This window comes from Procambarus clarkii, chromosome 7, assembly GCF_040958095.1.
Source record: "Procambarus clarkii isolate CNS0578487 chromosome 7, FALCON_Pclarkii_2.0, whole genome shotgun sequence".
In the NCBI taxonomy this organism is placed as follows: Eukaryota; Metazoa; Arthropoda; class Malacostraca; order Decapoda; family Cambaridae; genus Procambarus; species Procambarus clarkii.
Window position 1 is genome coordinate 26,427,585 of NC_091156.1, and position 26,956 is coordinate 26,454,540.

General features: G+C 62.0%; 1 protein-coding gene across 1 annotated transcript in view; it reads left to right on the forward strand.

Annotated features, from left to right (window-relative positions):
• Positions 1 to 26,956, forward strand: part of LOC138357325 (uncharacterized) — a 909,843-nt gene that overhangs the window by 518,341 nt on the left and 364,546 nt on the right. The window lies entirely within an intron of this gene.

Below are 26,956 nucleotides of genomic sequence, written 5' to 3' on the forward strand. Positions count from 1 at the left end.
GCTGGGGCCGTGGTGAGGCTGGGGCCGTGGTGAGGCTGGGGCCGTGGTGAGGCTGGGGCCGTGGTGAGGCTGGGGCCCGGTGAGGCTGGGGCCGGGGTGAGGCTGGGGCCGTGGTGAGGCTGGGGCCGTGGTGAGGCTGGGGCCGTGGTGAGGCTGGGGCCGTGGTGAGGCTGGGGCCGTGGTGAGGCTGGGGCCGTGGTGAGGCTGGGGCCGCTGGTGAGGCTGGGGCCGTGGTGAGGCTGGGGCCAGTGGTGAGGCTGGGGCCGTGGTGAGGCTGGGGCCGTGGTGAGGCTGGGGCCGTGGTGAGGCTGGGCCGTGGTGAGGCTGGGGCCGTGGTGAGGCTGGGGCCGTGGTGAGGCTGGGGCCGTGGTGAGGCTGGGGCCGTGGTGAGGCTGGGGCCGTGGTGAGGCTGGGGCCGTGGTGAGGCTGGGGCCGTGGTGAGGCTGGGGCCGTGGTGAGGCTGGGGCCGTGGTGAGGCTGGGGCCGTGGTGAGGCTGGGGCCGTGGTGAGGCTGGGGCCGTGGTGAGGCTGGGGCCAGTGGTGAGGCTGGGGCCGTGGTGAGGCTGGGGCCGTGGTGAGGCTGGGGCCGTGGTGAGGCTGGGGCCGTGGTGAGGCTGGGGCCGTGGTGAGGCTGGGGCCGTGGTGAGGCTGGGGCCGTGGTGAGGCTGGGGCCGTGGTGAGGCTGGGGCCGTGGTGAGGCTGGGGCCGTGGTGAGGCTGGGGCCGTGGTGAGGCTGAGGCCGTGGTGAGGCTGGGGCCCAGTGAGGCTGGGGCCCAGTGAGGCTGGGGCCGTGTGAGGCTGGGGCCGTGGTGAGGCTGGGGCCGTGGTGAGGCTGGGGCCGTGGTGAGGCTGGGGCCGTGGTGAGGACTGGGGCCCGGGTGAGGCTGGGGCCGTGGTGAGGCTGGGGCCGTGCAGTGAGGCTGGGGCCGTGGTGAGGCTGGGGCCGTGGTGAGGCTGGGGCCGCGGTGAGGCTGAGGCCCAGGTGACGCTGGGGCCGTGGTGAGGCTGGGGCCGTGGTGAGGCTGAGGCCGTGGTGAGGCTGTGGCCGTGGTGAGGCTGGGGCCGTGGTGAGGCTGGGGCCCGGTGAGGCTGGGGCCACGGTGAGGCTGGGGCCGTGATGAGGCTGGGGCCACGGTGAGGCTGGGGCCGTGGTGAGGCTGGGGCCGTGGTGAGGCTGGGGCCGTGGTGAGGCTGGTGCCATGGTGAGGCTGGGGCCGCGGTGAGGCTGGGGCCGTGGTGAGGCTGAGGCCATGGTGAGGCTGGGGCCGTGGTGAGGCTGGGGCCGTGGTGAGGCCGTGGCCGTGGTGAGGCCGGGGCCGTGGTGAGGCTGGGGCCGTGGTGAGGCTGGGGCCGTGGTGAGGCCGGGGCCGTGGTGAGGCTGGGGCCGTGGTGAGGCTGGGGCCGTGGTGAGGCTGGGGCCGTGGTGAGGCTGGGGCCGTGGTGAGGCTGAGGCCGTGGTGAGGCCGGGGCCGTGGTGAGGCTGGGGCCGTGGTGAGGCTGGGGCCGCGGTGAGGCTGGGGCCGTGGTGAGGCTGAGGCCGTGGTGAGGCTGGGGCCGTGGTGAGGCTGGGGCCGTGGTGAGGCCGTGGCAGTGGTGAGGCCGGGGCCGTGGTGAGGCTGGGGCCGTGGTGAGGCCGTGGCCGTGGTGAGGCCGTGGCCGTGGTGAGGCCGGGGCCGTGTGAGGCTGGGGCCGTGGTGAGGCTGGGGCCGTGGTGAGGCTGGGGCCGTGGTGAGGCTGGGGCCGTGGTGAGGCTGAGGCCGTGGTGAGGCCGGGGCCGTGGTGAGGCTGGGGCCGTGGTGAGGCTGGGGCCGTGGTGAGGCTGGGGCCGTGGTGAGGCTGGGGCCACGGTGAGGCTGGGGCCGTGGTGAGGCTGGGGCCGTGGTGAGGCTGGGGCCGTGGTGAGGCTGGGGCCGCGGTGAGGCTGGGGCCGTGGTGAGGCTGAGGCCGTGGTGAGGCTGGGGCCGTGGTGAGGCTGGGGCCGTGGTGAGGCCGTGGCCGTGGTGAGGCCGGGGCCGTGGTGAGGCTGGGGCCGTGGTGAGGCCGTGGCTGTAGTGAGGCCGGGGCCGTAGTGAGGCTGGGGCCGTGGTGAGGCTGGGGCCGTGGTGAGGCTGGGGCCGTGGTGAGGCTGGGGCCGTGGTGAGGCTGAGGCCGTGGTGAGGCCGGGGCCGTGGTGAGGCTGGGGCCGTGGTGAGACTGGGGCCCGGGTGAGGCTGGGGCCGTGGTGAGGCTGGGGCTGCAGTGAGGCTGGGGCCGTGGTGAGCCTGGGGCCGTGGTGAGGCTGGGGCCGCGGTGAGGCTGAGGCCCAGGTGACGCTGGGGCCGTGGTGAGGCTGGGGCCGTGGTGAGGCTGAGGCCGTGGTGAGGCTGTGGCCGTGGTGAGGCTGGGGCCGTGGTGAGGCTGGGGCCCCGGTGAGGCTGGGGCCACGGTGAGGCTGGGGCCGTGATGAGGCTGGGGCCACGGTGAGGTTGGGGCCGTGGTGAGGCTGGGGCCGTGGTGAGGCTGGGGCCGTGGTGATGCTGGTGCCATGGTGAGGCTGGGGCCGCGGTGAGGCTAGGGCCGTGGTGAGGCTGAGGCCATGGTGAGGCTGGGGCCGTGGTGAGGCTGGGGCCGTGGTGAGGCCGTGGCCGTGGTGAGGCCCGGGCCGTGGTGAGGCTGGGGCCGTGGTGAGGCTGGGGCCGTGGTGAGGCCGGGGCCGTGGTGAGGCTGGGGCCGTGGTGAGGCTGGGGCCGTGGTGAGGCTGGGGCCGTGGTGAGGCTGGGGCCGTGGTGAGGCTGAGGCCGTGGTGAGGCCGGGGCCGTGGTGAGGCTGGGGCCGTGGTGAGGCTGGGGCCGCGGTGAGGCTGGGGCCGTGGTGAGGCTGAGGCCGTGGTGAGGCTGGGGCCGTGGTGAGGCTGGGGCCGTGGTGAGGCCGTGGCCGTGGTGAGGCTGGGGCCGTGGTGAGGCTGGGGCCGTTGTGAGGCTGGGGCCGTGGTGAGGCTGGGGCCATGGTGAGGCTGGGGCCGTGGTGATGCTGGGGCCGTGGTGAGGCTGGGGCCGTGGTGAGGCTGGGGCCGTGGTGAGGCTGGGGCCACGGTGAGGCTGGGGCCATGGTGAGGCTGGGGCCGTGGTGAGGCTGGGGCCGAGGTGAGGCTGGGGCCATGGTGAGGCTGGGGCCGTGGTGAGGCTGGGGCCGTGGTGAGGCTGGGGCCGTGGTGAGGCTGGGGCCAAGGTGAGGCTGGGGCCGTGGTGAGGCTGGGGCCGTGGTGAGGCTGGGGCCGTGGTGAGGCTGAGGCCGTGGTGAGGCTGGGGCCCCAGTGAGGCTGGGGCCCCAGTGAGGCTGGGGCCGTTGTGAGGCTGGGGCCGTGGTGAGGCTGGGGCCGTGGTGAGGCTGGGGCCGTGGTGAGGCTGGGGCCGTGGTGAGACTGGGGCCCGGGTGAGGCTGGGGCCGTGGTGAGGCTGGGGCTGCAGTGAGGCTGGGGCCGTGGTGAGGCTGGGGCCGTGGTGAGGCTGGGGCCGCGGTGAGGCTGAGGCCCCGGTGACGCTGGGGCCGTGGTGAGGCTGGGGCCGTGGTGAGGCTGAGGCCGTGGTGAGGCTGTGGCCGTGGTGAGGCTGGGGCCGTGGTGAGGCTGGGGCCCCGGTGAGGCTGGGGCCACGGTGAGGCTGGGGCCGTGATGAGGCTGGGGCCACGGTGAGGTTGGGGCCGTGGTGAGGCTGGGGCCGTGGTGAGGCTGGGGCCGTGGTGAGGCTGAGGCCATGGTGAGGCTGGGGCCGTGGTGAGGCTGGGGCCGTGGTGAGGCCGTGGTCGTGGTGAGGCCCGGGCCGTGGTGAGGCTGGGGCCGTGGTGAGGCTGGGGCCGTGGTGAGGCCGGGGCCGTGGTGAGGCTGGGGCCGTGGTGAGGCTGGGGCCGTGGTGAGGCTGGGGCCGTGGTGAGGCTGGGGCCGTGGTGAGGCTGAGGCCGTGGTGAGGCCGGGGCCGTGGTGAGGCTGGGGCCGTGGTGAGGCTGGGGCCGTGGTGAGGCCGGGGCCGTGATGAGGCTGGGGCCGTGGTGATGCTGGGGCCGTGGTGAGGCTGAGGCCGTGGTGAGGCTGTGGCCGTGGTGAGGCTGGGGCCGTGGTGAGGCTGGGGCCGTGGTGAGGCTGGGGCCGTGGTGAGGCTGGGGCCGTGATGAGGCTGGGGCCGTTGTGAGGCTGATGCCACGGTGAGGCTGGGGCCGTGGTGAGGCTGGGGCCACGGTGAGGCTGGGGCCATGGTTAGGCTGGGGCCGTGGTGAGGCTGGGGACGCGGTGAGGCTGGGGCCGTGGTGAGGCTGGGGCCGTGGTGAGGCTGGGGCCGTGGTGAGGCTGGGGCCGCGGTGAGGCTGGGGCCGCGGTGAGGCTGGGGCAGTGGTGAGGCTGGGGCCGTGGTGAGGCTGGGGCACCGGTGAGGCTGGGGCCGTGGTGAGGCTGGGGCCGTGGTGAGGCTGGGGCCGCGGTGAGGCTGGGGCCGCGGTGAGGCTGGGGCCGTGGTGAGGCTGGGGCCGTGGTGAGGCTGGGGCCGTGGTGAGGCTGGGGCCGTGGTGAGGCTGGGGCCGTGGTGAGGCTGGGGCCGTGGTGAGGCTGGGGCCGTGGTGAGGCTGGGGCCGTGGTGAGGCTGGGGCCGTGGTGAGGCTGGGGCCGTGGTGAGGCCGTGGCCGTGGTGAGGCTGGGGCCGTGGTGAGGCTGGGGCCGTGGTGAGGCTGGGGCCGCGGTGAGGCTGGGGCCGTGGTGAGGCTGGGGCCGTGGTGAGGCTGAGGCCGTGGTGAGGCTGGGGCCATGGTGAGGCTGGGGCCGTGGTGAGGCTGGGGCCGTGGTGAGGCTGGGGCCGTGGTGAGGCAGGGGCCGTGGTGAGGGTGGGGCCGTGGTGAGGCTGGGGCCGTGGTGAGGCTGGGGCCGTGGTGAGGCTGGGGCCGTGGTGAGGCCGTGGCCGTGGTGAGGCTGGGGCCGTGGTGAGGCTGGGGCCGTTGTGAGGCTGGGGCCGTGGTGAGGCTGGGGCCGCGGTGAGGCTGGGGCCGTGGTGAGGCTGGGGCCGTGGTGAGGCTGGGGCCGTGGTGAGGCTGAGGCGGTGGTGAGGCTGGCGCCGTGGTGAGGCTGTGGCCGTGGTGAGGCTGGGGCCGTGGTGAGGCTGGGGCCGTGGTGAGGCTGGGGCCGTGGTGAGGCTGGAGCCGTGGTGAGGCTGGGGCCGTGGTGAGGCTGGGGCCGTGGTGAGGCTGGGGCCGTGGTGAGGCCGTGGCCGTGGTGAGGCTGGGGCCGTGGTGAGGCTGGGGCCGTTGTGAGGCTGGGGCCGTGGTGAGGCTGGGGCCTTGGTGAGGCTGGGGCCGTGGTGATGCTGGGGCCGTGGTGAGGCTGGGGCCGTGGTGAGGCTGGGGCCGTGGTGAGGCTGGGGCCACGGTGAGGCTGGGGCCATGGTGAGGCTGGGGCCGTGGTGAGGCTGGGGCCAAGGTGAGGCTGGGGCCATGGTGAGGCTGGGGCCGTGGTGAGGCTGGGGCCGTGGTGAGGCTGGGGCCGTGGTGAGGCTGGGGCCAAGGTGAGGCTGGGGCCGTGGTGAGGCTGGGGCCGTGGTGAGGCTGGGGCCGTGGTGAGGCTGAGGCCGTGGTGAGGCTGGGGCCCCAGTGAGGCTGGGGCCGTTGTGAGGCTGGGGCCGTGGTGAGGCTGGGGCCGTGGTGAGGCTGGGGCCGTGGTGAGGCCGTGGCCGTGGTGAGGCCGGGGCCGTTGTGAGGCTGGGGCCGTGGTGAGGCTGGGGCCGTGGTGAGGCTGGGGCCGTGGTGAGGCTGGGGCCGTGGTGAGGCTGAGGCCGTGGTGAGGCCGGGGCCGTGGTGAGGCTGGGGCCGTGGTGAGGCTGGGGCCGTGGTGAGGCTGGGGCCGTGGTGAGGCTGGGGCCGTGGTGAGGCTGGGGCCACGGTGAGGCTGGGGCCGTGGTGAGGCTGGGGCCGTGGTGAGGCTGGGGCCGTAGTGAGGCTGGGGCCGTGGTAAGGCTGGGGCCGTGGTGAGGCTGGGGCCGTGGTGAGGCTGGGGCCGTGGTGAGGCTGAGGCCGTGGTGAGGCCGGGGCCGTGGTGAGGCTGGGGCCGTGGTGAGGCTGGGGCCGTGGTGAGGCCGGGGCCGTGGTGAGGCTGGGGCTGTGGTGAGGCTGGGGCCGTGGTGAGGCTGAGGCCGTGGTGAGGCTGTGGCCGTGGTGAGGCTGGGGCCGTGGTGAGGCTGCATGGGGCCGTGGTGAGGCTGGGGCCGTGGTGAGGCTGGGGCCGTGGTGAGGCTGGGGCCGTGGTGAGGCTGGGGCCGTTGTGAGGCTGGTGCCACGGTGAGGCTGGGGCCGTGGTGAGGCTGGGGCCCCGGTGAGGCTGGGGCCACGGTGAGGCTGGGGCCGTGGTTAGGCTGGGGCCGTGGTGAGGCTGGGGCCGCGGTGAGGCTGGGGCCGTGGTGAGGCTGGGGCCGTGGTGAGGCTGGGGCCGTGGTGAGGCTGGGGCCGCGGTGAGGCTGGGGCCGCGGTGAGGCTGGGGCAGTGGTGAGGCTGGGGCCGTGGTGAGGCTGGGGCACCGGTGAGGCTGGGGCCGTGGTGAGGCTGGGGCCGTGGTGAGGCTGGGGCCGTGGTGAGGCTGTGGCCGTGGTGAGGCTGGGGCCGTGGTGAGGCTGGGGCCGTGGTGAGGCTGGGGCCGTGGTGAGGCTGGAGCCGTGGTGAGGCTGGGGCCGTGGTGAGGCTGGGGCCGTGGTGAGGCTGGGGCCGTGGTGAGGCCGTGGCCGTGGTGAGGCTGGGGCCGTGGTGAGGCTGGGGCCGTTGTGAGGCTGGGGCCGTGGTGAGGCTGGGGCCATGGTGAGGCTGGGGCCGTGGTGATGCTGGGGCCGTGGTGAGGCTGGGGCCGTGGTGAGGCTGGGGCCGTGGTGAGGCTGGGGCCGTGATGAGGCTGGGGCCACGGTGAGGCTGGGGCCATGGTGAGGCTGGGGCCGTGGTGAGGCTGGGGCCAAGGTGAGGCTGGGGCCATGGTGAGGCTGGGGCCGTGGTGAGGCTGGGGCCGTGGTGAGGCTGGGGCCGTGGTGAGGCTGGGGCCAAGGTGAGGCTGGGGCCGTGGTGAGGCTGGGGCCGTGGTGAGGCTGGGGCCGTGGTGAGGCTGAGGCCGTGGTGAGGCTGGGGCCCCAGTGAGGCTGGGGCCCCAGTGAGGCTGGGGCCGTTGTGAGGCTGGGGCCGTGGTGAGGCTGGGGCCGTGGTGAGGCTGGGGCCGTGGTGAGGCTGGGGCCGTGGTGAGACTGGGGCCCGGGTGAGGCTGGGGCCGTGGTGAGGCTGGGGCTGCAGTGAGGCTGGGGCCGTGGTGAGGCTGGGGCCGTGGTGAGGCTGGGGCCGCGGTGAGGCTGAGGCCCCGGTGACGCTGGGGCCGTGGTGAGGCTGGGGCCGTGGTGAGGCTGAGGCCGTGGTGAGGCTGTGGCCGTGGTGAGGCTGGGGCCGTGGTGAGGCTGGGGCCCCGGTGAGGCTGGGGCCACGGTGAGGCTGGGGCCGTGATGAGGCTGGGGCCACGGTGAGGTTGGGGCCGTGGTGAGGCTGGGGCCGTGGTGAGGCTGGGGCCGTGGTGAGGCTGGTGCCATGGTGAGGCTGGGGCCGCGGTGAGGCTAGGGCCGTGGTGAGGCTGAGGCCATGGTGAGGCTGGGGCCGTGGTGAGGCTGGGGCCGTGGTGAGGCCGTGGCCGTGGTGAGGCCCGGGCCGTGGTGAGGCTGGGGCCGTGGTGAGGCTGGGGCCGTGGTGAGGCCGGGGCCGTGGTGAGGCTGGGGCCGTGGTGAGGCTGGGGCCGTGGTGAGGCTGGTGCCACGGTGAGGCTGGGGCCGTGGTGAGGCTGGGGCCACGGTGAGGCTGGGGCCATGGTTAGGCTGGGGCCGTGGTGAGGCTGGGGACGCGGTGAGGCTGGGGCCGTGGTGAGGCTGGGGCCGTGGTGAGGCTGGGGCCGTGGTGAGGCTGGGGCCGCGGTGAGGCTGGGGCCGCGGTGAGGCTGGGGCAGTGGTGAGGCTGGGGCCGTGGTGAGGCTGGGGCACCGGTGAGGCTGGGGCCGTGGTGAGGCTGGGGCCGTGGTGAGGCTGGGGCCGTGGTGAGGCTGGGGCCGTGGTGAGGCTGGGGCCGTGGTGAGGCTGGGGCCGTGGTGAGGCTGGGGCCGTGGTGAGGCTGGGGCCGTGGTGAGGCTGGGGCCGTGGTGAGGCTGGGGCCGTGGTGAGGCTGGGGCCGTGGTGAGGCCGTGGCCGTGGTGAGGCTGGGGCCGTGGTGAGGCTGGGGCCGTGGTGAGGCTGGGGCCGCGGTGAGGCTGGGGCCGTGGTGAGGCTAGGGCCGTGGTGAGGCTGAGGCCGTGGTGAGGCTGGGGCCATGGTGAGGCTGGGGCCGTGGTGAGGCTGGGGCCGTGGTGAGGCTGGGGCCGTGGTGAGGCTGGGGCCGTGGTGAGGGTGGGGCCGTGGTGAGGCTGGGGCCGTGGTGAGGCTGGGGCCGTGGTGAGGCTGGGGCCGTGGTGAGGCCGTGGCCGTGGTGAGGCTGGGGCCGTGGTGAGGCTGGGGCCGTTGTGAGGCTGGGGCCGTGGTGAGGCTGGGGCCGCGGTGAGGCTGGGGCCGTGGTGATGCTGGGGCCGTGGTGAGGCTGGTGCCGTGGTGAGGCTGGGGCCGTGGTGAGGCTGGGGCCACGGTGAGGCTGGGGCCATGGTGAGGCTGGGGCCGTGGTGAGGCTGGGGCCACGGTGAGGCTGGGGCCATGGTGAGGCTGGGGCCGTGGTGAGGCTGGGGCCGTGGTGAGGCTGGGGCCGTGGTGAGGCTGGGGCCAAGGTGAGGCTGGGGCCGTGGTGAGGCTGGGGCCGTGGTGAGGCTGGGGCCGTGGTGAGGCTGAGGCCGTGGTGAGGCTGGGGCCCCAGTGAGGCTGGGGCCCCATGAGGCTGAGGCCGTGGTGAGGCTGGGGCCCCAGTGAGGCTGGGGCCCCAGTGAGGTTGGGGCCGTTGTGAGGCTGGGGCCGTGGTGAGGCTGGGGCCGTGGTGAGGCTGGGGCCGTGGTGAGGCTGGGGCCGTGGTGAGACTGGGGCCCGGGTGAGGCTGGGGCCGTGGTGAGGCTGGGGCAGCAGTGAGGCTGGGGCCGTGGTGAGGCTGGGGCCGTGGTGAGGCAGGGGCCGCGGTGAGGCTGAGGCCCCGGTGACGCTGGGGCCGTGGTGAGGCTGGGGCCGTGGTGAGGCTGAGGCCGTGGTGAGGCTGTGGCCGTGGTGAGGCTGGGGCCGTGGTGAGGCTGTGGGCCCGGTGAGGCTGGGGCCACGGTGAGGCTGGGGCCGTGATGAGGCTGGGGCCGTGGTGAGGCTGGGGCCATGGTGAGGCTGGGGCCCTGGTGAGGCTGGGGCCGTGGTGAGGCTGGGGCCGTTGTGAGGCTGGGGCCGTGGTGAGGCTTAGGCCGCGGTGAGGCTGGGGCCGTGGTGATGCTGGGGCCGTGGTGAGGCTGGGGCCGTGGTGAGGCTGGGGCCGTGGTGAGGCTGGGGCCACGGTGAGGCTGGGGCCATGGTGAGGCTGGGGCTGTGGTGAGGCTGGGGCCACGGTGAGGCTGGGGCCATGGTGAGGCTGGGGCCGTGGTGAGGCTGGGGCCGTGGTGAGGCTCGGGCCGTGGTGAGGCTGGGGCCGTGGTGAGGCTGGGGCCGTGGTGAGGCTGGGGCCGTGGTGAGGCTGGGGCCGTGGTGAGGCTGGGGCCGTGGTGAGGCTGAGGCCGTGGTGAGGCCGGGGCCGTGGTGAGGCTGGGGCCGTGGTGAGGCTGGGGCCGTGGTGAGGCCGGGGCCGTGATGAGGCTGGGGCCGTGGTGATGCTGGGGCCGTGGTGAGGCTGAGGCCGTGGTGAGGCTGTGGCCGTGGTGAGGCTGGGGCCGTGGTGAGGCTGGGGGGGTGGTGAGGCTGGGGCCGTGGTGAGGCTGGGGCCGTGGTGAGGCTGGGGCCGTTGTGAGGCTGGTGCCACGGTGAGGCTGGGGCCGTGGTGAGGCTGGGGCCACGGTGAGGCTGGGGCCATGGTTAGGCTGGGGCCGTGGTGAGGCTGGGGACGCGGTGAGGCTGGGGCCGTGGTGAGGCTGGGGCCGTGGTGAGGCTGGGGCCGTGGTGAGGCTGGGGCCGCGGTGAGGCTGGGGCCGCGGTGAGGCTGGGGCAGTGGTGAGGCTGGGGCCGTGGTGAGGCTGGGGCACCGGTGAGGCTGGGGCCGTGGTGAGGCTGGGGCCGTGGTGAGGCTGGGGCCGTGGTGAGGCTGGGGCCGTGGTGAGGCTGGGGCCGCGGTGAGGCTGGGGCCGTGGTGAGGCTGAGGCCGTGGTGAGGCTGGGGCCACGGTGAGGCTGGGGCCGTGGTGAGGCTGGGGCCGTGGTGAGGCTGGGGCCGTGGTGAGGCTGGGGCCACGGTGAGGCTGGGGCCGTGGTGAGGCTGGGGCCGTGGTGAGGCCGTGGCCGTGGTGAGGCTTTGGCCGTGGTGAGGCTGGGGCCGTGGTGAGGCTGGGGCCGTGGTGAGGCTGGGGCCGCGGTGAGGCTGGGGCCGTGGTGAGGCTGAGGCCGTGGTGAGGCTGGGGCCATGGTGAGGCTGGGGCCGTGGTGAGGCTGGGGCCGTGGTGAGGCTGGGGCCGTGGTGAGGCTGGGGCCGTGGTGAGGCTGGGGCCGTGGTGAGGCTGGGGCCGTGGTGAGGCTGGGGCCGTGGTGATGCTGGGACCGTGGTGAGGATGGGGCCGTGGTGAAGCTGGGGCCGTGGTGAGGCTGGGGCCCCGGTGAGGCTGGGGCCACGGTGAGGCTGGGGCCCTGGTGAGGCTGGGGCCCTGGTGAGGCTGGGGCCGTGGTGAGGCTGGGGCCGTGGTGAGGCTGGGGCCGTGGTGAGGCTGAGGCCGTGGTGAGGCTGGGGCCGTGGTGAGGCTGGGGGCGTGGTGAGGCTGGGGCCGTGGTGAGGCTGGGGTCGTGGTGAGGCTGGGGCCACGGTGAGGTTGGGGCCGTGGTGAGGCTGGGGCCGTGGTGAGGCTGGGGCCGTGGTGAGGCTGGGGCCGTGGTGAGGCTGGGACCGCGGTGAGGCTGGGGCCGTGGTGAGGCTGAGGCCGTGGTGAGGCTGGGGCCGTGGTGAGGCTGGGGCCGTTGTGAGGCCGTGGCCGTGGTGAGGCCCGGGCCGTGGTGAGGCTGGGGCCGTGGTGAGGCCGACGTGGCCGTGGTGTGGCCGGGGCCGTGGTAAGGCTGGGGCCGTGGTGAGGCTGGGGCCGTGGTGAGGCTGGGGCCGTGGTGAGGCTGGGGCCGTGGTGAGGCTGAGGCCGTGGTGAGGCCGGGGCCGTGGTGAGGCTGGGGCCGTGGTGAGGCTGGGGCCGTGGTGAGGCTGGGGCGGCGGTGAGGCTGGGGCCGCGGTGAGGCTGGGGCCGTGGTGAGGCTGGGGCCGTGGTGAGGCTGGGGCCGTGGTGAGGCTGGGGCCGTGGTGAGGCTGGGGCCGTGGTGAGGCTGGGGCCGTGGTGAGGCTGGGGCCGTGGTGAGGCTGGGGCCATGGTGAGGCTGGGGCCGTGGTGAGGCTGGGGCCGTGGTGAGGCTGGGGCCGTGGTGAGGCCGTGGCCGTGGTGAGGCTGGGGCCGTGGTGAGGCTGGGGCCGTGGTGAGGCTGGGGCCGTGGTGAGGCTGGGGCCGTGGTGAGGCTGGGGCCGTGGTGAGGCTGGGGCCACGGTGAGGCTGGGGCCATGGTGAGGCTGGGGCCGTGGTGAGGCTGGGGCCGTGGTGAGGCTGGGGCCGTGGTGAGGCTGGGGCCGTGGTGAGGCTGGGGCCGTGGTGAGGCTGGGGCCGTGGTGAGGCTGGGGCCGTGGTGAGGCTGAGGCCGTGGTGAGGCTGGGGCCACGGTGAGGCTGGGGCCGTGGTGAGGCTGGGGCCGTGGTGAGGCTGGGGCCGTGGTGAGGCTGGGGCCACGGTGAGGCTGGGGCCGTGGTGAGGCTGGGGCCGTGGTGAGGCCGTGGCCGTGGTGAGGCTTTGGCCGTGGTGAGGCTGGGGCCGTGGTGAGGCTGGGGCCGTGGTGAGGCTGAGGCCGTGGTGAGGCTGGGGCCATGGTGAGGCTGGGGCCGTGGTGAGGCTGGGGCCGTGGTGAGGCTGGGGCCGTGGTGAGGCTGGGGCCGTGGTGAGGCTGGGGCCGTGGTGAGGCTGGGGCCGTGGTGAGGCTGGGGCCGTGGTGATGCTGGGACCGTGGTGAGGATGGGGCCGTGGTGAAGCTGGGGCCGTGGTGAGGCTGGGGCCCCGGTGAGGCTGGGGCCACGGTGAGGCTGGGGCCCTGGTGAGGCTGGGGCCCTGGTGAGGCTGGGGCCGTGGTGAGGCTGGGGCCGTGGTGAGGCTGGGGCCGTGGTGAGGCTGAGGCCGTGGTGAGGCTGGGGCCGTGGTGAGGCTGGGGGCGTGGTGAGGCTGGGGCCGTGGTGAGGCTGGGGCCGTGGTGAGGCTGGGGCCGTGGTGAGGCTGGGGCCGTGGTGAGGCTGGGGCCATGGTGAGGCTGGGGCCGTGGTGAGGCTGGGGCCGTGGTGAGGCTGGGGCCGTGGTGAGGCCGTGGCCGTGGTGAGGCTGGGGCCGTGGTGAGGCTGGGGCCGTGGTGAGGCTGGGGCCGTGGTGAGGCTGGGGCCGTGGTGAGGCTGGGGCCGTGGTGAGGCTGGGGCCACGGTGAGGCTGGGGCCATGGTGAGGCTGGGGCCGTGGTGAGGCTGGGGCCGTGGTGAGGCTGGGGCCGTGGTGAGGCTGGGGCCGTGGTGAGGCTGGGGCCGTGGTGAGGCTGGGGCCGTGGTGAGGCTGGGGCCGTGGTGAGGCTGAGGCCGTGGTGAGGCTGGGGCCACGGTGAGGCTGGGGCCGTGGTGAGGCTGGGGCCGTGGTGAGGCTGGGGCCGTGGTGAGGCTGGGGCCACGGTGAGGCTGGGGCCGTGGTGAGGCTGGGGCCGTGGTGAGGCCGTGGCCGTGGTGAGGCTTTGGCCGTGGTGAGGCTGGGGCCGTGGTGAGGCTGGGGCCGTGGTGAGGCTGAGGCCGTGGTGAGGCTGGGGCCATGGTGAGGCTGGGGCCGTGGTGAGGCTGGGGCCGTGGTGAGGCTGGGGCCGTGGTGAGGCTGGGGCCGTGGTGAGGCTGGGGCCGTGGTGAGGCTGGGGCCGTGGTGAGGCTGGGGCCGTGGTGATGCTGGGGTCGTGGTGAGGCTGGGGCCACGGTGAGGTTGGGGCCGTGGTGAGGCTGGGGCCGTGGTGAGGCTGGGGCCGTGGTGAGGCTGGGGCCCCGGTGAGGCTGGGGCCACGGTGAGGCTGGGGCCCTGGTGAGGCTGGGGCCCTGGTGAGGCTGGGGCCGTGGTGAGGCTGGGGCCGTGGTGAGGCTGGGGCCGTGGTGAGGCTGAGGCCGTGGTGAGGCTGGGGCCGTGGTGAGGCTGGGGGCGTGGTGAGGCTGGGGCCGTGGTGAGGCTGGGGTCGTGGTGAGGCTGGGGCCACGGTGAGGTTGGGGCCGTGGTGAGGCTGGGGCCGTGGTGAGGCTGGGGCCGTGGTGAGGCTGGGGCCGTGGTGAGGCTGGGACCGCGGTGAGGCTGGGGCCGTGGTGAGGCTGAGGCCGTGGTGAGGCTGGGGCCGTGGTGAGGCTGGGGCCGTTGTGAGGCCGTGGCCGTGGTGAGGCCCGGGCCGTGGTGAGGCTGGGGCCGTGGTGAGGCCGACGTGGCCGTGGTGTGGCCGGGGCCGTGGTAAGGCTGGGGCCGTGGTGAGGCTGGGGCCGTGGTGAGGCTGGGGCCGTGGTGAGGCTGGGGCCGTGGTGAGGCTGAGGCCGTGGTGAGGCCGGGGCCGTGGTGAGGCTGGGGCCGTGGTGAGGCTGGGGCCGTGGGGAGGCCGGGGCCGTGATGAGGCTGGGGCTGTGGTGAGGCTGGGGCCGTGGTGAGGCTGAGGCCGTGGTGAGGCTGTGGCCGTGGTGCGGCTGGGGCCGTGGTGAGGCTGGGGCCGTGGTGAGGCTGGGGCCGTGGTGAGGCTGGGGCCGTGGTGAGGCTGGGGCCGTGGTGAGGCTGGGGCCATGGTGAGGCTGGGGCCGTGGTGAGGCTGGGGCCGTGGTGAGGCTGGGGCCGTGGTGAGGCTGAGGCCGTGGTGAGGCTGGGGCCGTGGTGAGGCTGGGGCCGCGGTGAGGCTGGGGCCGCAGTGAGGCTTGGGCCGTGGTGAGGCTGGGGCCGTGGTGAGGCTGGGGCCATGGTGAGGCTGGGGCCGCGGTGAGGCTGGGGCCGTGGTGAGGCTGGGGCCGTGGTGAGGCCGTGGCCGTGGTGAGGCTTTGGCCGTGGTGAGGCTGGGGCCGTGGTGAGGCTGGGGCCGTGGTGAGGCTGGGGCCGCGGTGAGGCTGGGGCCGTGGTGAGGCTGAGGCCGTGGTGAGGCTGGGGCTATGGTGAGGCTGGGGCCGTGGTGAGGCTGGGGCCGTGGTGAGGCTGGGGCCGTGGTGAGGCTGGGGCCGTGGTGAGGCTGGGGCCGTGGTGAGGCTGGGGCCGTGGTGAGGCTGGGGCCGTGGTGATGCTGGGACCGTGGTGAGGATGGGGCCGTGGTGAAGCTGGGGCCGTGGTGAGGCTGGGGCCACGGTGTGGCTGGGGCCATGGTGAGGCTGGGGCCGTGGTGAGGCTGGGGCCACGGTGAGGCTGGGGCCATGGTGAGGCTGGGGCCGTGGTGAGTCTGGGGCCGTGGTGAGGCTGGGGCCGTAGTGAGGCTGGGGCCCTGGTGAGGCTGGGGCCGTGGTGAGGCTGGGGCCGTGGTGAGGCTGGGGCCGTGGTGAGGCTGGGGCCGTGGTGAGGCTGGGGCCATGGTGAGGCTGGGGCCGTGGTGAGGCTGGGGCCGTGGTGAGGCTGGGGCCGTGGTGAGGCTGAGGCCGTGGTGAGGCTGGGGCCGTGGTGAGGCTGGGGCCGCGGTGAGGCTGGGGCCGCAGTGAGGCTGGGGCCGTGGTGAGGCTGGGGCCGTGGTGAGGCTGGGGCCGTGGTGAGGCTGGGGCCATGGTGAGGCTGGGGCCGCGGTGAGGCTGGGGCCGCGGTGAGGCTGGGGCCGTGGTGAGGCTGGGGCCGTGGTGAGGCTGGGGCCGTGGTGAGGCTGAGGCCGTGGTGAGGCTGGGGCCGTGGTGAGGCTGGGGCCGTGGTGAGGCTGGGGCCGTGGTGAGGCTGGGGCCGTGGTGAGGCTGGGGCCGTGGTGAGGCTGGGGCCGTGGTGAGGCTGGGGCCGTGGTGAGGCTGGGGCCGCGGTGAGGCTGGGGCCGTGGTGAGGCTGAGGCCGTGGTGAGGCTGGGGCCATGGTGAGGCTGGGGCCGTGGTGAGGCTGGGGCCGTGGTGAGGCTGGGGCCGCGGTGAGGCTGGGAGCGGTGCCAGGTTCACCACTGTTGCAACACGGTCGGGTTGAAGTTAACAAGAAAGCGTGATTAGGGTGTCGTCTCCGTGGCTCCTTGTGACGTGGCTGAGACGGAGGAGAATATGTCAAGGTGTGGAAAATTTACCAGTGGGCTTCATATGTCATATTGATTTATTATTTATACTTTTACTTGTTTGTTTTTAAATTAATTTTGTTTAATTTTCTATTAAATTTTTTTTTTAAATGCGCTGTATAAATTAATTTTATCCCACTAATAAACTCCTCACAAACTTGAAGGGGGGGGGTATTCAAATTTATTATACAAAATTGAAACTAATCAATTGGTAGAAAATTCATACTAATTATTAAGCTAAATATTAAATGCTGGTTACCAATATGATTACGGACAAGCTTTGTTGACTGTATCCTGGTTAACAAGCAATGGCCACTTCCGTATTGTTTCCGGATTAGATTAGAAACTAGATTGTTTCCTTCAAGGAGTGCCGGACCAACCGGGCTGTGGTGGGTATGTGGGCCTGCGGGCCGCTCCAAGCAACAGCCTGGTGGACCAAACTCTCACAAGTCGAGCCTGGCCTCGGGCCGGGCCTGGGGAGTAGAAGAACTCCCAGAACCCCATCAAGAAGGTATCAAGCAGGATCAGGTACACTGGTCTCCTCGTGGACCATGAGGTTATGGCGTCGTCGAGTGTAGTGATCAACCAGTCACGTTGCTGCTAATGTCTCATTCAGTCACAATTTCACCTTCCAGAATGTTTCATTATAAATACAAAACAACAACTCTATACCAGATATGATGCTGAGGAATATTAAATTAACTTTGCACACATACCCGTTCTGGGTAGTTTCTCCTACCTCATAACCGGCTCAACATTTACATAATATTAAATGGCCAGATAATAATTATAAAGTAGCAGAACTGGAAACAGTGTACTTCCCATTAATTTCACTGTGGAGAATAGCTCAAAGGTATCTGGGAATTCTCGAGAATTTGTAGCAGTATGCAGCGTGTCCAACTAGAAGTAAACCTTAATGACGGACAACCTGTCCTCTTGTAACTTACGTCTGAATTTGGTCGTTTACCCGTATGGTCGAAAATGGACATAATTTGAAAATAAAAAACAATTCAAAATAAATGTTTAAGGTCCTCTGGTAGGTTCGGAGGGCAGGAAGTTCTCCTAAGGTTTCAAAACGTCATGAAACCCGTTTATTTAAAGTTTCCTCTCCTAACTTTACGAGTAAACCGAAGGACTCAAAAAAGAAAACTGTACAGTGCATCACTTTCGTGAGCCGATTTCATTTCAAATTACGTCAATTTTTTACCATACTGGCAAACGAGCGAAAAGCGACGTTATTGTAAGAGTACGGGTTGCTCCAGGCCCTTCCCTCCCGGCTGTCTTTATCATCTTAGCAAGATACGGTATCTTTAGAAAGGAGCGAGTATTATTTTATATTCAGATTTATTATAATTGGGAATAATTGCTTCTTTAATTTTATAATAGATTCAGTCCTCAGACTGATAATCTAAAGGTTATTGAAAGAGTTGATACTTATTTCTCATCCACCTGGTGATATGTCATAAAATTTGCTCCTATACATTTTCTAAAGATAGATCGTTTGATTCCAACCCTTTGTAGAAAGTCAAACACCCTCTGTGTGACTCTAGGAAGTTTATTTAGTTTAGAGTTAAGAGAACAATCAATCACTGAAGTCAAGCTTGGGTCTGGAACCTCAGTGGGAGCAGTACCATTGGTCACAATAACTTGTGACCTTTGTTTAGGCCACTGGTCACTGACTAGCCACTGCGGCTCATGGAACACATCTCGGCTTAAGATAATTGCTTCAAGATCAGACCTCTGGTGAGATAGTCAGCTGGGTTCTCCTTAGTGGGTACATACCGGAGTTTGTATCCTGCTGACAAATTTCGAATCTATTTTACGCGTTAGCTAACATATAGGGTTTTGCTATTGTTATTGCGCACCCTCTATAACACCGCCTCATTATCTGAACACACCACTGTTCAAAGTGGATGTTAGTCAAAGGTTTGGTCAGATAATGAGCTTTACCCCTAGTAGTAAGGCAGTTAATTTCAGTTGTGACAATGACCGCTTCTTTAATAGTTCCTAATGCCACCTTTTGGGTGTGTGACGTGATAATGGCACTGCGGCTATACCTCCACGCAGGAGGTGCTTCAAACGCCAGCGTTGGGACCACACTGCAGTGTGGTCCCAACGCACCTCCAGGACCCACCGATGGTCCCAGCTGCACCTCCAGGACCCACCGATGTGCAGTGTGTGCTGGTGACCACGATTCTAAGAGGTGCTTTGACCTCTTCAATGACGGGCACACTGTGGCAACTAGATGTGTTAATTGTCGTACTCCTGGCGTGCTGGCAACTCACCAGAGGTGCCCAGCTGCTACTAGGCCGCCCCCTACAAGCAGTGCCCCGCTCTACAAGGCGCCACGCCATGATGATGGAGTGTCACCATCGGTGGAAAGTTGTCCTATGCCATCAACTACGGTGGGCCACAGCTGGCACTCTGACGCCCCGCTCGCCCCTGACTCACTCTAGACAACGAAACAGCGGCGAGCGTCTTTGCCCACTCATCTGGGCACCGGGTGCCACAGTACACTGCTGCCAGGTGTGGCTCGCCCCGGCCGGCAGGGTGGTAGGTCTGCATCTCCCCCCCCCCCCACCTTTCAGGAGGTGGGGGCCGCCACCAGCTCGGCTTCCTCTCCCCACCCACAGTCAACCTCCCAGGGTGGGGAGGTATCTGTGAAGGCGCCGGCATTTAAATGCTCTGTAGAGCGGCAGCCTCCGCTACAACAAATAGATTCGGAGCTACAGCACACTCGGGAACTTGAGTTAGAAGAGATTCGCCGTCAGCATGAAGCAGCTATGTTAACAGTTAAACAGACGTATGAGCAGATGCTCAAGGAAGTTAACAATGGGGTGGGAGGTGAGTGGTTAACAATGGGGCGGGAGGTGGGTGGTTAACAATGGGGTGGAAGGTGGGTGGTTAACAATGGGGTGAGAGGTGAGTGGTTAACAATGGGGAAGGAGGTGGGTGGTTAGCAATGGGGTGGGAGGTGGGTGGTTAACAATGGGAAGGGAGGTGGGTGGTTAACAATGGGGTGGGAGGTGGGTGGTTAACAATGGGGTGGGAGGTGGGTGGTTAACAATGGGGCGGGAGGTGGGTGGTTAACAATGGGGCGAGAGGTGGGTGGTTAACAATGGGGTGGAAGGTGGGTGGTTAACAATGGGGTGAGAGGTGAGTGGTTAACAATGGGGAAGGAGGTGGGTGGTTAGCAATGGGGTGGGAGGTGGGTGGTTAACAATGGGGAGGGAGGTGGGTGGTTAACAATGGGGTGGGAGGTGGGTGGTTAACAATGGGGTGGGAGGTGGGTGGTTAACAATGGGGTGGGAGGTGGGTGGTTAACAATGGGGCGGGAGGTGGGTGGTTAACAATGGGGCGAGAGGTGGGTGGTTAACAATGGGGTGGGAGGTGGGTGGTTAACAATGGGGCGAGAGGTGGGTGGTTAACAATGGGGAGGGAGGTGGGTGGTTAACAATGGGGTGGGAGGTGGGTGGTTAACAATGGGGTGGGAGGTGGGTGGTTAACAATGGGGTGGGTGGTTAATAATGGGGTGGGAGGTGGGTGGTTAACAATGGGGTGGGAGGTGGGTGGTTAACAATGGGGTGGGAGGTGGGTGGTTAACAATGGGGTGGGAGGTGGGTGGTTAACAATGGGGTGGGAGGTGGGTGGTTAACAATGGGGCGAGAGGTGAGTGGTTAACAATGGGGCAGGAGGTGGGTGGTTAACAATGGGGCGGGACGTGAGTGGTTAACAATGGGGCAGGAGGTGAGTGGTTAACAATGGGGCGGGAGATGAGTGGTTAACAATGGGGTGGGAGGTAGGTGGTTAACACTGGGGTGGGAGGTGGGTGGTTAACAATGGGGTGGGAGGTGGGTGGTTAACAATGGGGTGGGAGGTGGGTGGTTAACAATGGGGCAGGAGGTGGGTGGTTAACAATGGGGCGGGAGGTGAGTGGTTAACAATGGGGCAGGAGGTGAGTGGTTAACAATGGGGTGGGAGATGAGTGGTTAACAATGGGGTGGGAGATAGGTGGTTAACACTGGGGTGGGAGGTGGGTGGTTAACAATGGGGCGGGAGGTGGGTGGTTAACAATGGGGTGGGAGGTAGGTGGTTAACACTGGGGTGGGAGGTGGGTGGTTAACAATGGGGCGGAAGGTGGGTGGTTAACAATGGGGTGGGAGGTGAGTGGTTAACAATGGGGAAGGAGGTGAGTGGTTAACAATGGGGAATGGCTGTTTGCCAGGGAGATTAAACGGTCTCCTTCCATCATCCCTAAATGTGCTTACCAATTTGACCCGGCCAGGATTCGAACCCATGCCGTCCAGGTCGTAGAGCTTAGTTAATAAGCACCAAGACTGAGCAACCCTTATAGACGAGGAGAGGGAGTAGCCATACATGTTTGGGAAAATTTGAAATGTAGTCTCATAGAGGGAATGAAAACTGAGCCACACAGAGACTATTTGGCTAAAATCAAAAGAAAACGCCACTAATCTTCTAGTAAGGGTTATTATATACAGGTCATAAAACTTAGACAGAATGGAAGCAAAACACCTATTGGATGAAATATCTAGTGATATATGGTATATAGTATATAGGTCTAACAGTATTTGTGTCATGGGTGACTTAAATTTTAGTGGAATAAATTGGTTTAGCAGAACAGGGAATAATGAAGCAGAAGATTTTGTAGAATTAATTGACGATTGCTTTACGTAACACATTAAGGAGCCAACGCGGGAAAATAATATTTAAGACTTAGTGTTAACTAACAAGGAAACACAAATTAATAACATCGAAATATGGAATGAGCTAGGAAACAGTGATCACAAAGAAATCAGATTTAGCATAGAATGGAATAGATCTGTAGGAGAAAATTCTGTTAAAGTGCCAGATTTTCGAAAAGCTGATTTTCATAGCCTAAGAATTTTTTTGGGTCAAATAGATTGGAAAGTCTTTGGCATAGGAGGAGGACCGGTCTTGGAGCGAGACATGAACTGTACACGTCTGTAATTGTAAAAATTGTACATGTTTTGTAATTGTATTTGTGCAAGTTGTGTATTAATTGTGCGTGTTATGTAATTGTATATTTGCGAATTGTGTATTTGTGCATGTTTTTGTATTGATTGTAATTGTGCAAGTTGTGTAATTATATAGCAAGTTGTGTAATAATTGGGCAAGATGTGTATTAATTATAAAAGTTTTGTATTAATTACCCATTATTTGCAATTGTGCAAATTGTGTATTTTCGCTAGTTGTGTGAATGTATTTATGCAGTTTTTACGTTAATTGTTTTAGCACTAGTTGTGTAAATAGTGTATTATGCAAGTTGTGTTTTATTTATTTAGTGGAATGTAAGCAATTGTATTTTTTTGAATTGTGTATTTGTGTATGCTCTGTATGGTTTATCCGAAAAATAGATCTTTATGAACAAGCGTGGAACTGTATTTATTTTTGTAACTAGGCATTTTTTAAATAGGAAGGTTTATGAAATTGTTTAATTTTTATGTAAATGAATTTTGATTCGTGCAAGCGTATATGCAATTTGATATATTTGTGCAAATACCATATTTGTGTAAATATCATACTTTGAGTGTACTTGCAATATTTTACGTAATGACATATTTGTGTGGAAATGTCATACTTTGTGCGTAACTGCAATATTGAGTGTAAAATGTGTGAGTGTTATGCTGTGTGTTTCGATTGTGTCTATTTTTAATGTATGAATAAGTGTAACATTTTGTGTCTATGACGGTAAAATATTTTTATGCCCTAGAATAACCTTTTAATATTTAAGCAGAGTTTAATTTCAATGCGATATATATACTCCTGGTTTAACTATAAGATCAGCAGCTGGGCGGGTATTTATACAAGCAACGAGGCCAGGAGATTAACGATCAGTTGGTTCAGTTTGAATATATAAAGGTAATATTTTTTCGATTTGCATGAATAATATAGTTTTCTTGCTGAAGGTTATGCATAAATATCGCCAGCATTACCAATTGAGAGATTATGGGTAGTTACGAGAGAGGTGGGTAGTTAACAATGGAGCAGGATGTGGGTGGTTAACAATGGAGTGGTGGTTAACAAGGGACCGGATTATGACTTGTCTGGCCAGGTCACACGCAGGTGGTAACCATGTATAAAGCGCCGTACCTTAGTGTTATTAAAAACACATAAATTTCATTAAAGTGATATATATATATATATATATATATATATATATATATATATATATATATATATATATATATATATATATATATATATATATATATATATATATATATATATATATAAATGCAAAAATCCACTGGCACTATTTGTGTGCTCGAACCTCCGACCTCGTCATTGGCCGTGACGTATGTTCAGCGGTGGTCTAGTAGATCATGCCACTGGCAGTGTTGTGGTGGTATATCAGCGCCCACCTGTAGTCCCAGTGGATGGTCTCATTATTATTATTATTATTATTATTATTATTATTATTATTATTATTATTATTATTATTATTATTATTATTATTATTACTAGCTGTACCCGGCCACGCGTTGCTGAGCCAACCTTCCCCCGTCTCCCAGTCCTCCCCTTCCATACCCCCCCCTCCTCCCCCGTCCCCCTCGTCCTCCTAACCATTCCCCACTCCACCATCCCCTCGTCCTCCCCACTATCTCCCTTTCCGCCATCCCCTCGTCCTTCCTACCATTCCCCCCCCCCATCCACTCATCCTCCCAACCATCCTCCACTCCCATCCCCACGTCCTTCCCATCATTCCCCACTCCCTCGTTTGATTATCAAATGATCTTATGTTCCCGTCAGAAAATTTGGAACATCAAATAATCTGGGGCTAGATTCACGAAGAAGTGACGCAAAAGTTATGAACCTGTACATCTTTTCTCAATCTTTGGCGGCTTTGTTTACAATTATTAAACAGTTAATGAGCTCCGAAGCACCAGGAGGCTGTTTATAGCAATAACAACAGTTTATTGGCAAGTTTTCATGCTTGTAAACTGTTTATTAAAAGTAACCAAAGCGATCAAGGATTGAGGAAAGATGTACACGTTCGTAAGTACTTACGTAACTGCTTCGTGAATCTGTCCCCAGCTTTTCTCATCACTGAAGTATAAGAAACACAGTTCAAAAAACGAAATGAAAAAAAAATAAACTATACTCACGAAATGAACTGTATGGTGAACCAAACAGCTCAATTCCAACGCAATGTCAAACAAAATAATTAAATCAAAATGAAAATATATCAAAATTTATGTAAATTCAATTTATCAATGAAATCGGAAACATTGATTTTTTTATTTTTTTATTTTTACATGCAAGCATGCAAGTTAAAGACAATAAATACAATAAAACAACATAACACAGCATACATCAAGACAAGATCATAACACAAAATAGAAAACAAGCAATTATAGCAAGCAAGTAATGACAGGAAAACAAAATATAGTAACATATGAAACAAATCAGACAGAAGCACCGGACGGAAGGGCCGATAACAAAGCACATGAAATATATAACACAAGAAAATCATAACATTACAACATGTAAGGCAGAAAATAACACACAGGGCATAGTAACAACACAAAACAAACACATGAACAAAAACAATAACACAGTAGGGCAAGCAAACAGCCAGAGGGGCATTCATCACTACATAAAGCACAAAAACAGGAAATCAGTGGACATACTTTCCTGGTTGAAAACAGGCCCATGGGAACCACATATTAAACGCTTCCCAGAGCATCCACCGCCAAGGGTCTCGGCCATCCACCGGGGAAGCCATAACATCCGGAACCCTGGTAACAAACACCCACAAACATGGGACCCAGATGGTAGTACTGATGAGGCGAGTAGCCACCACTCGTCCCCACATGCAGGGAACCTGCCCACCATGAAAGCTCTCCGGTTCGTAGGCCAGCATCAATTCGGCAATCGCTGACTAGTGACCCGACGGCATCACAGACACTGGCAACACGCCCCCTAGTTTCCCAACGCGCACCCTCACAGGACGGCGCGCATCCTTCTGAAATGTCACTACCAGGCCATGCCCAGCACCAGGATCCACACCATCCCTGGCAGCGGAAGCCACCACCCCCCCCTGCGGAGAGTCCCCTGGCGGAGATAGAACCGAAGGCACGTCCGAGACACTGGCACCAGCACCAGCAGGCACATGGACCTCCGCCACTACTAACTGCGAAGACAGCGACGTATCCGGATCCACACCGTCAACACCCGAAGACCCACAGTCACTGAAATCCCCAACATCAGCCCAGGCAGAAGATGAACGCCGGGATCGTTTGGGCTCCGGCCAGATATCGTCAGAGCCTGAAGCGGACCCAGAAACACGGGTAGCAGTAGCCGGACAAACCGACGCCCGATGCAGAACGTCAGCAACATCTACCACAGGGGGAACTGGGCCACACACTGCAGGAGGCTCTGCCGCCACCCCAGCACCCAGCACAGCCGGGACCCGAGGCGCGGACACAGGTCCAGGCGCAGCAGCCGAAGATGACGACGCCTCACAGTGAGCACCAGGAAGGCCCACGGGAGAAGTGGGGACAGTGACAGGAGCATGGAGATCATCCAACGGCACAGCAATATCCGGAAGAGGGACAGCAACAACCAGAGGAATGTTGGGCGACGCAGGAAGAGCCGCAGCAGCTAATGGGACGGCCACCACCTCATCACCGGAGTCCCCCTCCAGAGGGAGCGGCAGGAAATCCTCTTCTCGGAACAAGTTGACAGGAGCAGCTGAGGCCTCAGAGCACACGGCAGCCTAATGCCCCAACAGGCCACACCAGAAACAGGTACAGGGTTGCCGGGAATAATACACCCGGACGTAGTAACCCATCAGCCGGACAGAAGACTGTATATCCGACCGCAGGCGCATACCCAAGGTACGAATGTTCGTCCGCCTTCCAGCATACCTCTCCAAGGAGAGCGTGGTCACTCGCATGCTGACAACAGCACCATACCTCCCGAAGTAACGCCTGAGGAGGTCTTCAGGGAACTCCAGGGGCGCCCCATGTACACTGACATAAGTCAAGGCACCACTACGATCCGAAATCGCCACGGAACCGGCATCACCCGGCATCACCCGGCAACGGCAACGTACGCCCCTCGTACCGACAGAGGAAGTCCCGGTACTCCACCTCCCTCACGAACTTAAGAACAACCCGGTGGGCTGTAACAAGCTCAACACCATAGATAGCCTCCACCGGGATACGAAACATGTCACACATAACCATCTCGATGTCCGGATATCCAGCTTTAAAAGTGAACTCCAGGCCCACGGAGTTCACATGCACAACAGGGGGAAGATGGCCTCCCATGTCAGAACCTCCACATCAACACGCAGCCAGGCAGCAACGAACTGGGAGGGCAGAGATACTCACACCACCTGACGACCAAAATGGCAAACAACCCCAACAACCAAGGAGGGTCAGCAAGACGTACTCACTCCAGGGCTGCCAGGGCCGGCTAACACATTGAAATGGAATCATAACATATTTAGTAAAGCATGCTTATGTGCAGCAGATAGTGCTGTTTTTCAAAAACGCATGTTTTTACCTGTCACAGGGGTGGCATCGATATAGTAGGTATATAAAAACACGTGCATATTCGAATGGAACGTTGTGTCAAAATTTCAAAGCAATCGGTGAAGAGCTTTTGGAGATTAAAGCGTGTGTTGCTCTTATGTCCAACAGATGGCGCTGTTTTTCAAAAAAAGCGAGTTTTTTCCTGTCACAGGTGAGGCATGTATATAGTAGGTATATAAAAACGCGCACCTATACGAATGCAAGGTTGTGTCAAAATTTCAAAATAATCGGTAAAGAGGTTTCGAAGATTTCCCTCACAAGAAAAACACATGAAAAACACGGTTTTTCAAACAATCATGTTTTTTCCCTTCACTGACATGACATCTATATAGTGCGTATATAAAAACCCGCTCGGATGCGAATGGAACGATGTGAGAAAATTTCAAAGCAATCGGTGAAGAACTTTCGGAGATTAGCGATTATGAACAAACGAACATCTCCATTTTTATTTATATAGGTCTATATAAATAAAAATGGAAATGTTCGTTTGTTCAAAATAGCTAATCTCCGAAATTTCTTCACCGAGTACTTTGAAATTTTCACACAACATTAAATTCGCATCCGAGCAGGTTTTTACATGCATACTCTATTGATGTCACGTCTGTGACGGTAAAAAACATACTTTTTATGAAAAAACTGTTTTTCATGTGTTTTTCATGTGAGGGAAATCTTCGAAACCTTTTTACCGATTGCTTTGAAATTTTGACACAACGTTGCATTCGAATAGGTGCGTGTTTTTATATACCTACTATATAAATGCCACCCAAGTGACAGGTAAAAACATGCTTTTTTTAAAAACGGCGCCATCTGTTGCACATAATGGCAACATGCACACTTTACTAAATATGTCACGAATTCCATATTAATGTTTCCGATTGCATTGATAAATTTTATATTTATAGATTTCGATTTATTATATTTTTTAGTGAATTATTTTGTGTGACATTGTGTTGGACTTGATCTGTATTTTTTACCTTACTGTTCATTTCATAAGTATAGATGCTACACCTTTGACAGGTAAAACTATGCTTTTCTTGAAAAACAGCGCCATCTGTTGCATGTAGGAGTAACACACATGCTATACTAGATATGTTACAATTCCATTTCTATGTTTCTGATTGCATTGATAAATTGAATTTTCATAGATTTTGATTTATTTTCATTTTGATTTAATTATTTTGTGTGAATTGCGTTGGAATTAGGCTGTGTTGTTTACCATACTGTTCATTTCGTGAGTATAGTTTATTTTTATATTTTTTCATATTTTCATTTCACTTTTAACTGTTTTTCTTATATTTCAGTGATGGGAACATCAGATCACTTGATGTTTCCAATTTTCTGATGAGAATATCAGACCATTTGGGAAGGCATCGGACAAGGGAGTGGGGAATGGTGGGGATGACGAGGGGACGGAAGTGAGAGATGGTGGGGAGGACGAGGGGACAAGGGAGGGGGTAATGGTGGGGAAGGACGAGGGGACGGGGGAGTTTGGGATGGTGGGGACGAGGGGATGGGGGAATGAAGAATGGTGGGGAGGACAAAAGGACAGGGGAGTGGGGTATGGTGGGAAGGAAGAGGGGATGGTGGAGTGGGGAATGGTGGGGAGGACGAGGGGACTGTGGCGTGGGGAATGGTTGGGAGGCCAAGGAGACGGGTGAGGGGGGGAAATGGTGGGGAAGACTGGGGGACAGGGAAGGTTGCTGAGCCACAGCAACGCGTGGCCGGGTACTGCTAGTTATTAATAATGGTAATGTATCCTCACAGACATAATAACATAGGATAAAACTCCACACATGAGTATATGTGAAATTTATGTAAGGAATTTACCCCAAGTTGTTCGCGCTCTCTTGACTGTTTTAACAAGTTCTTACTGTAATAAGGACGAGACTTACATCTCAGAGGCTAATGAGGCTCCTCATTAGCTGCAACGCCTCATTAAATGTTCATATGTAAGTCTCGTCCTAATCACACCCTCAGACCCTGAT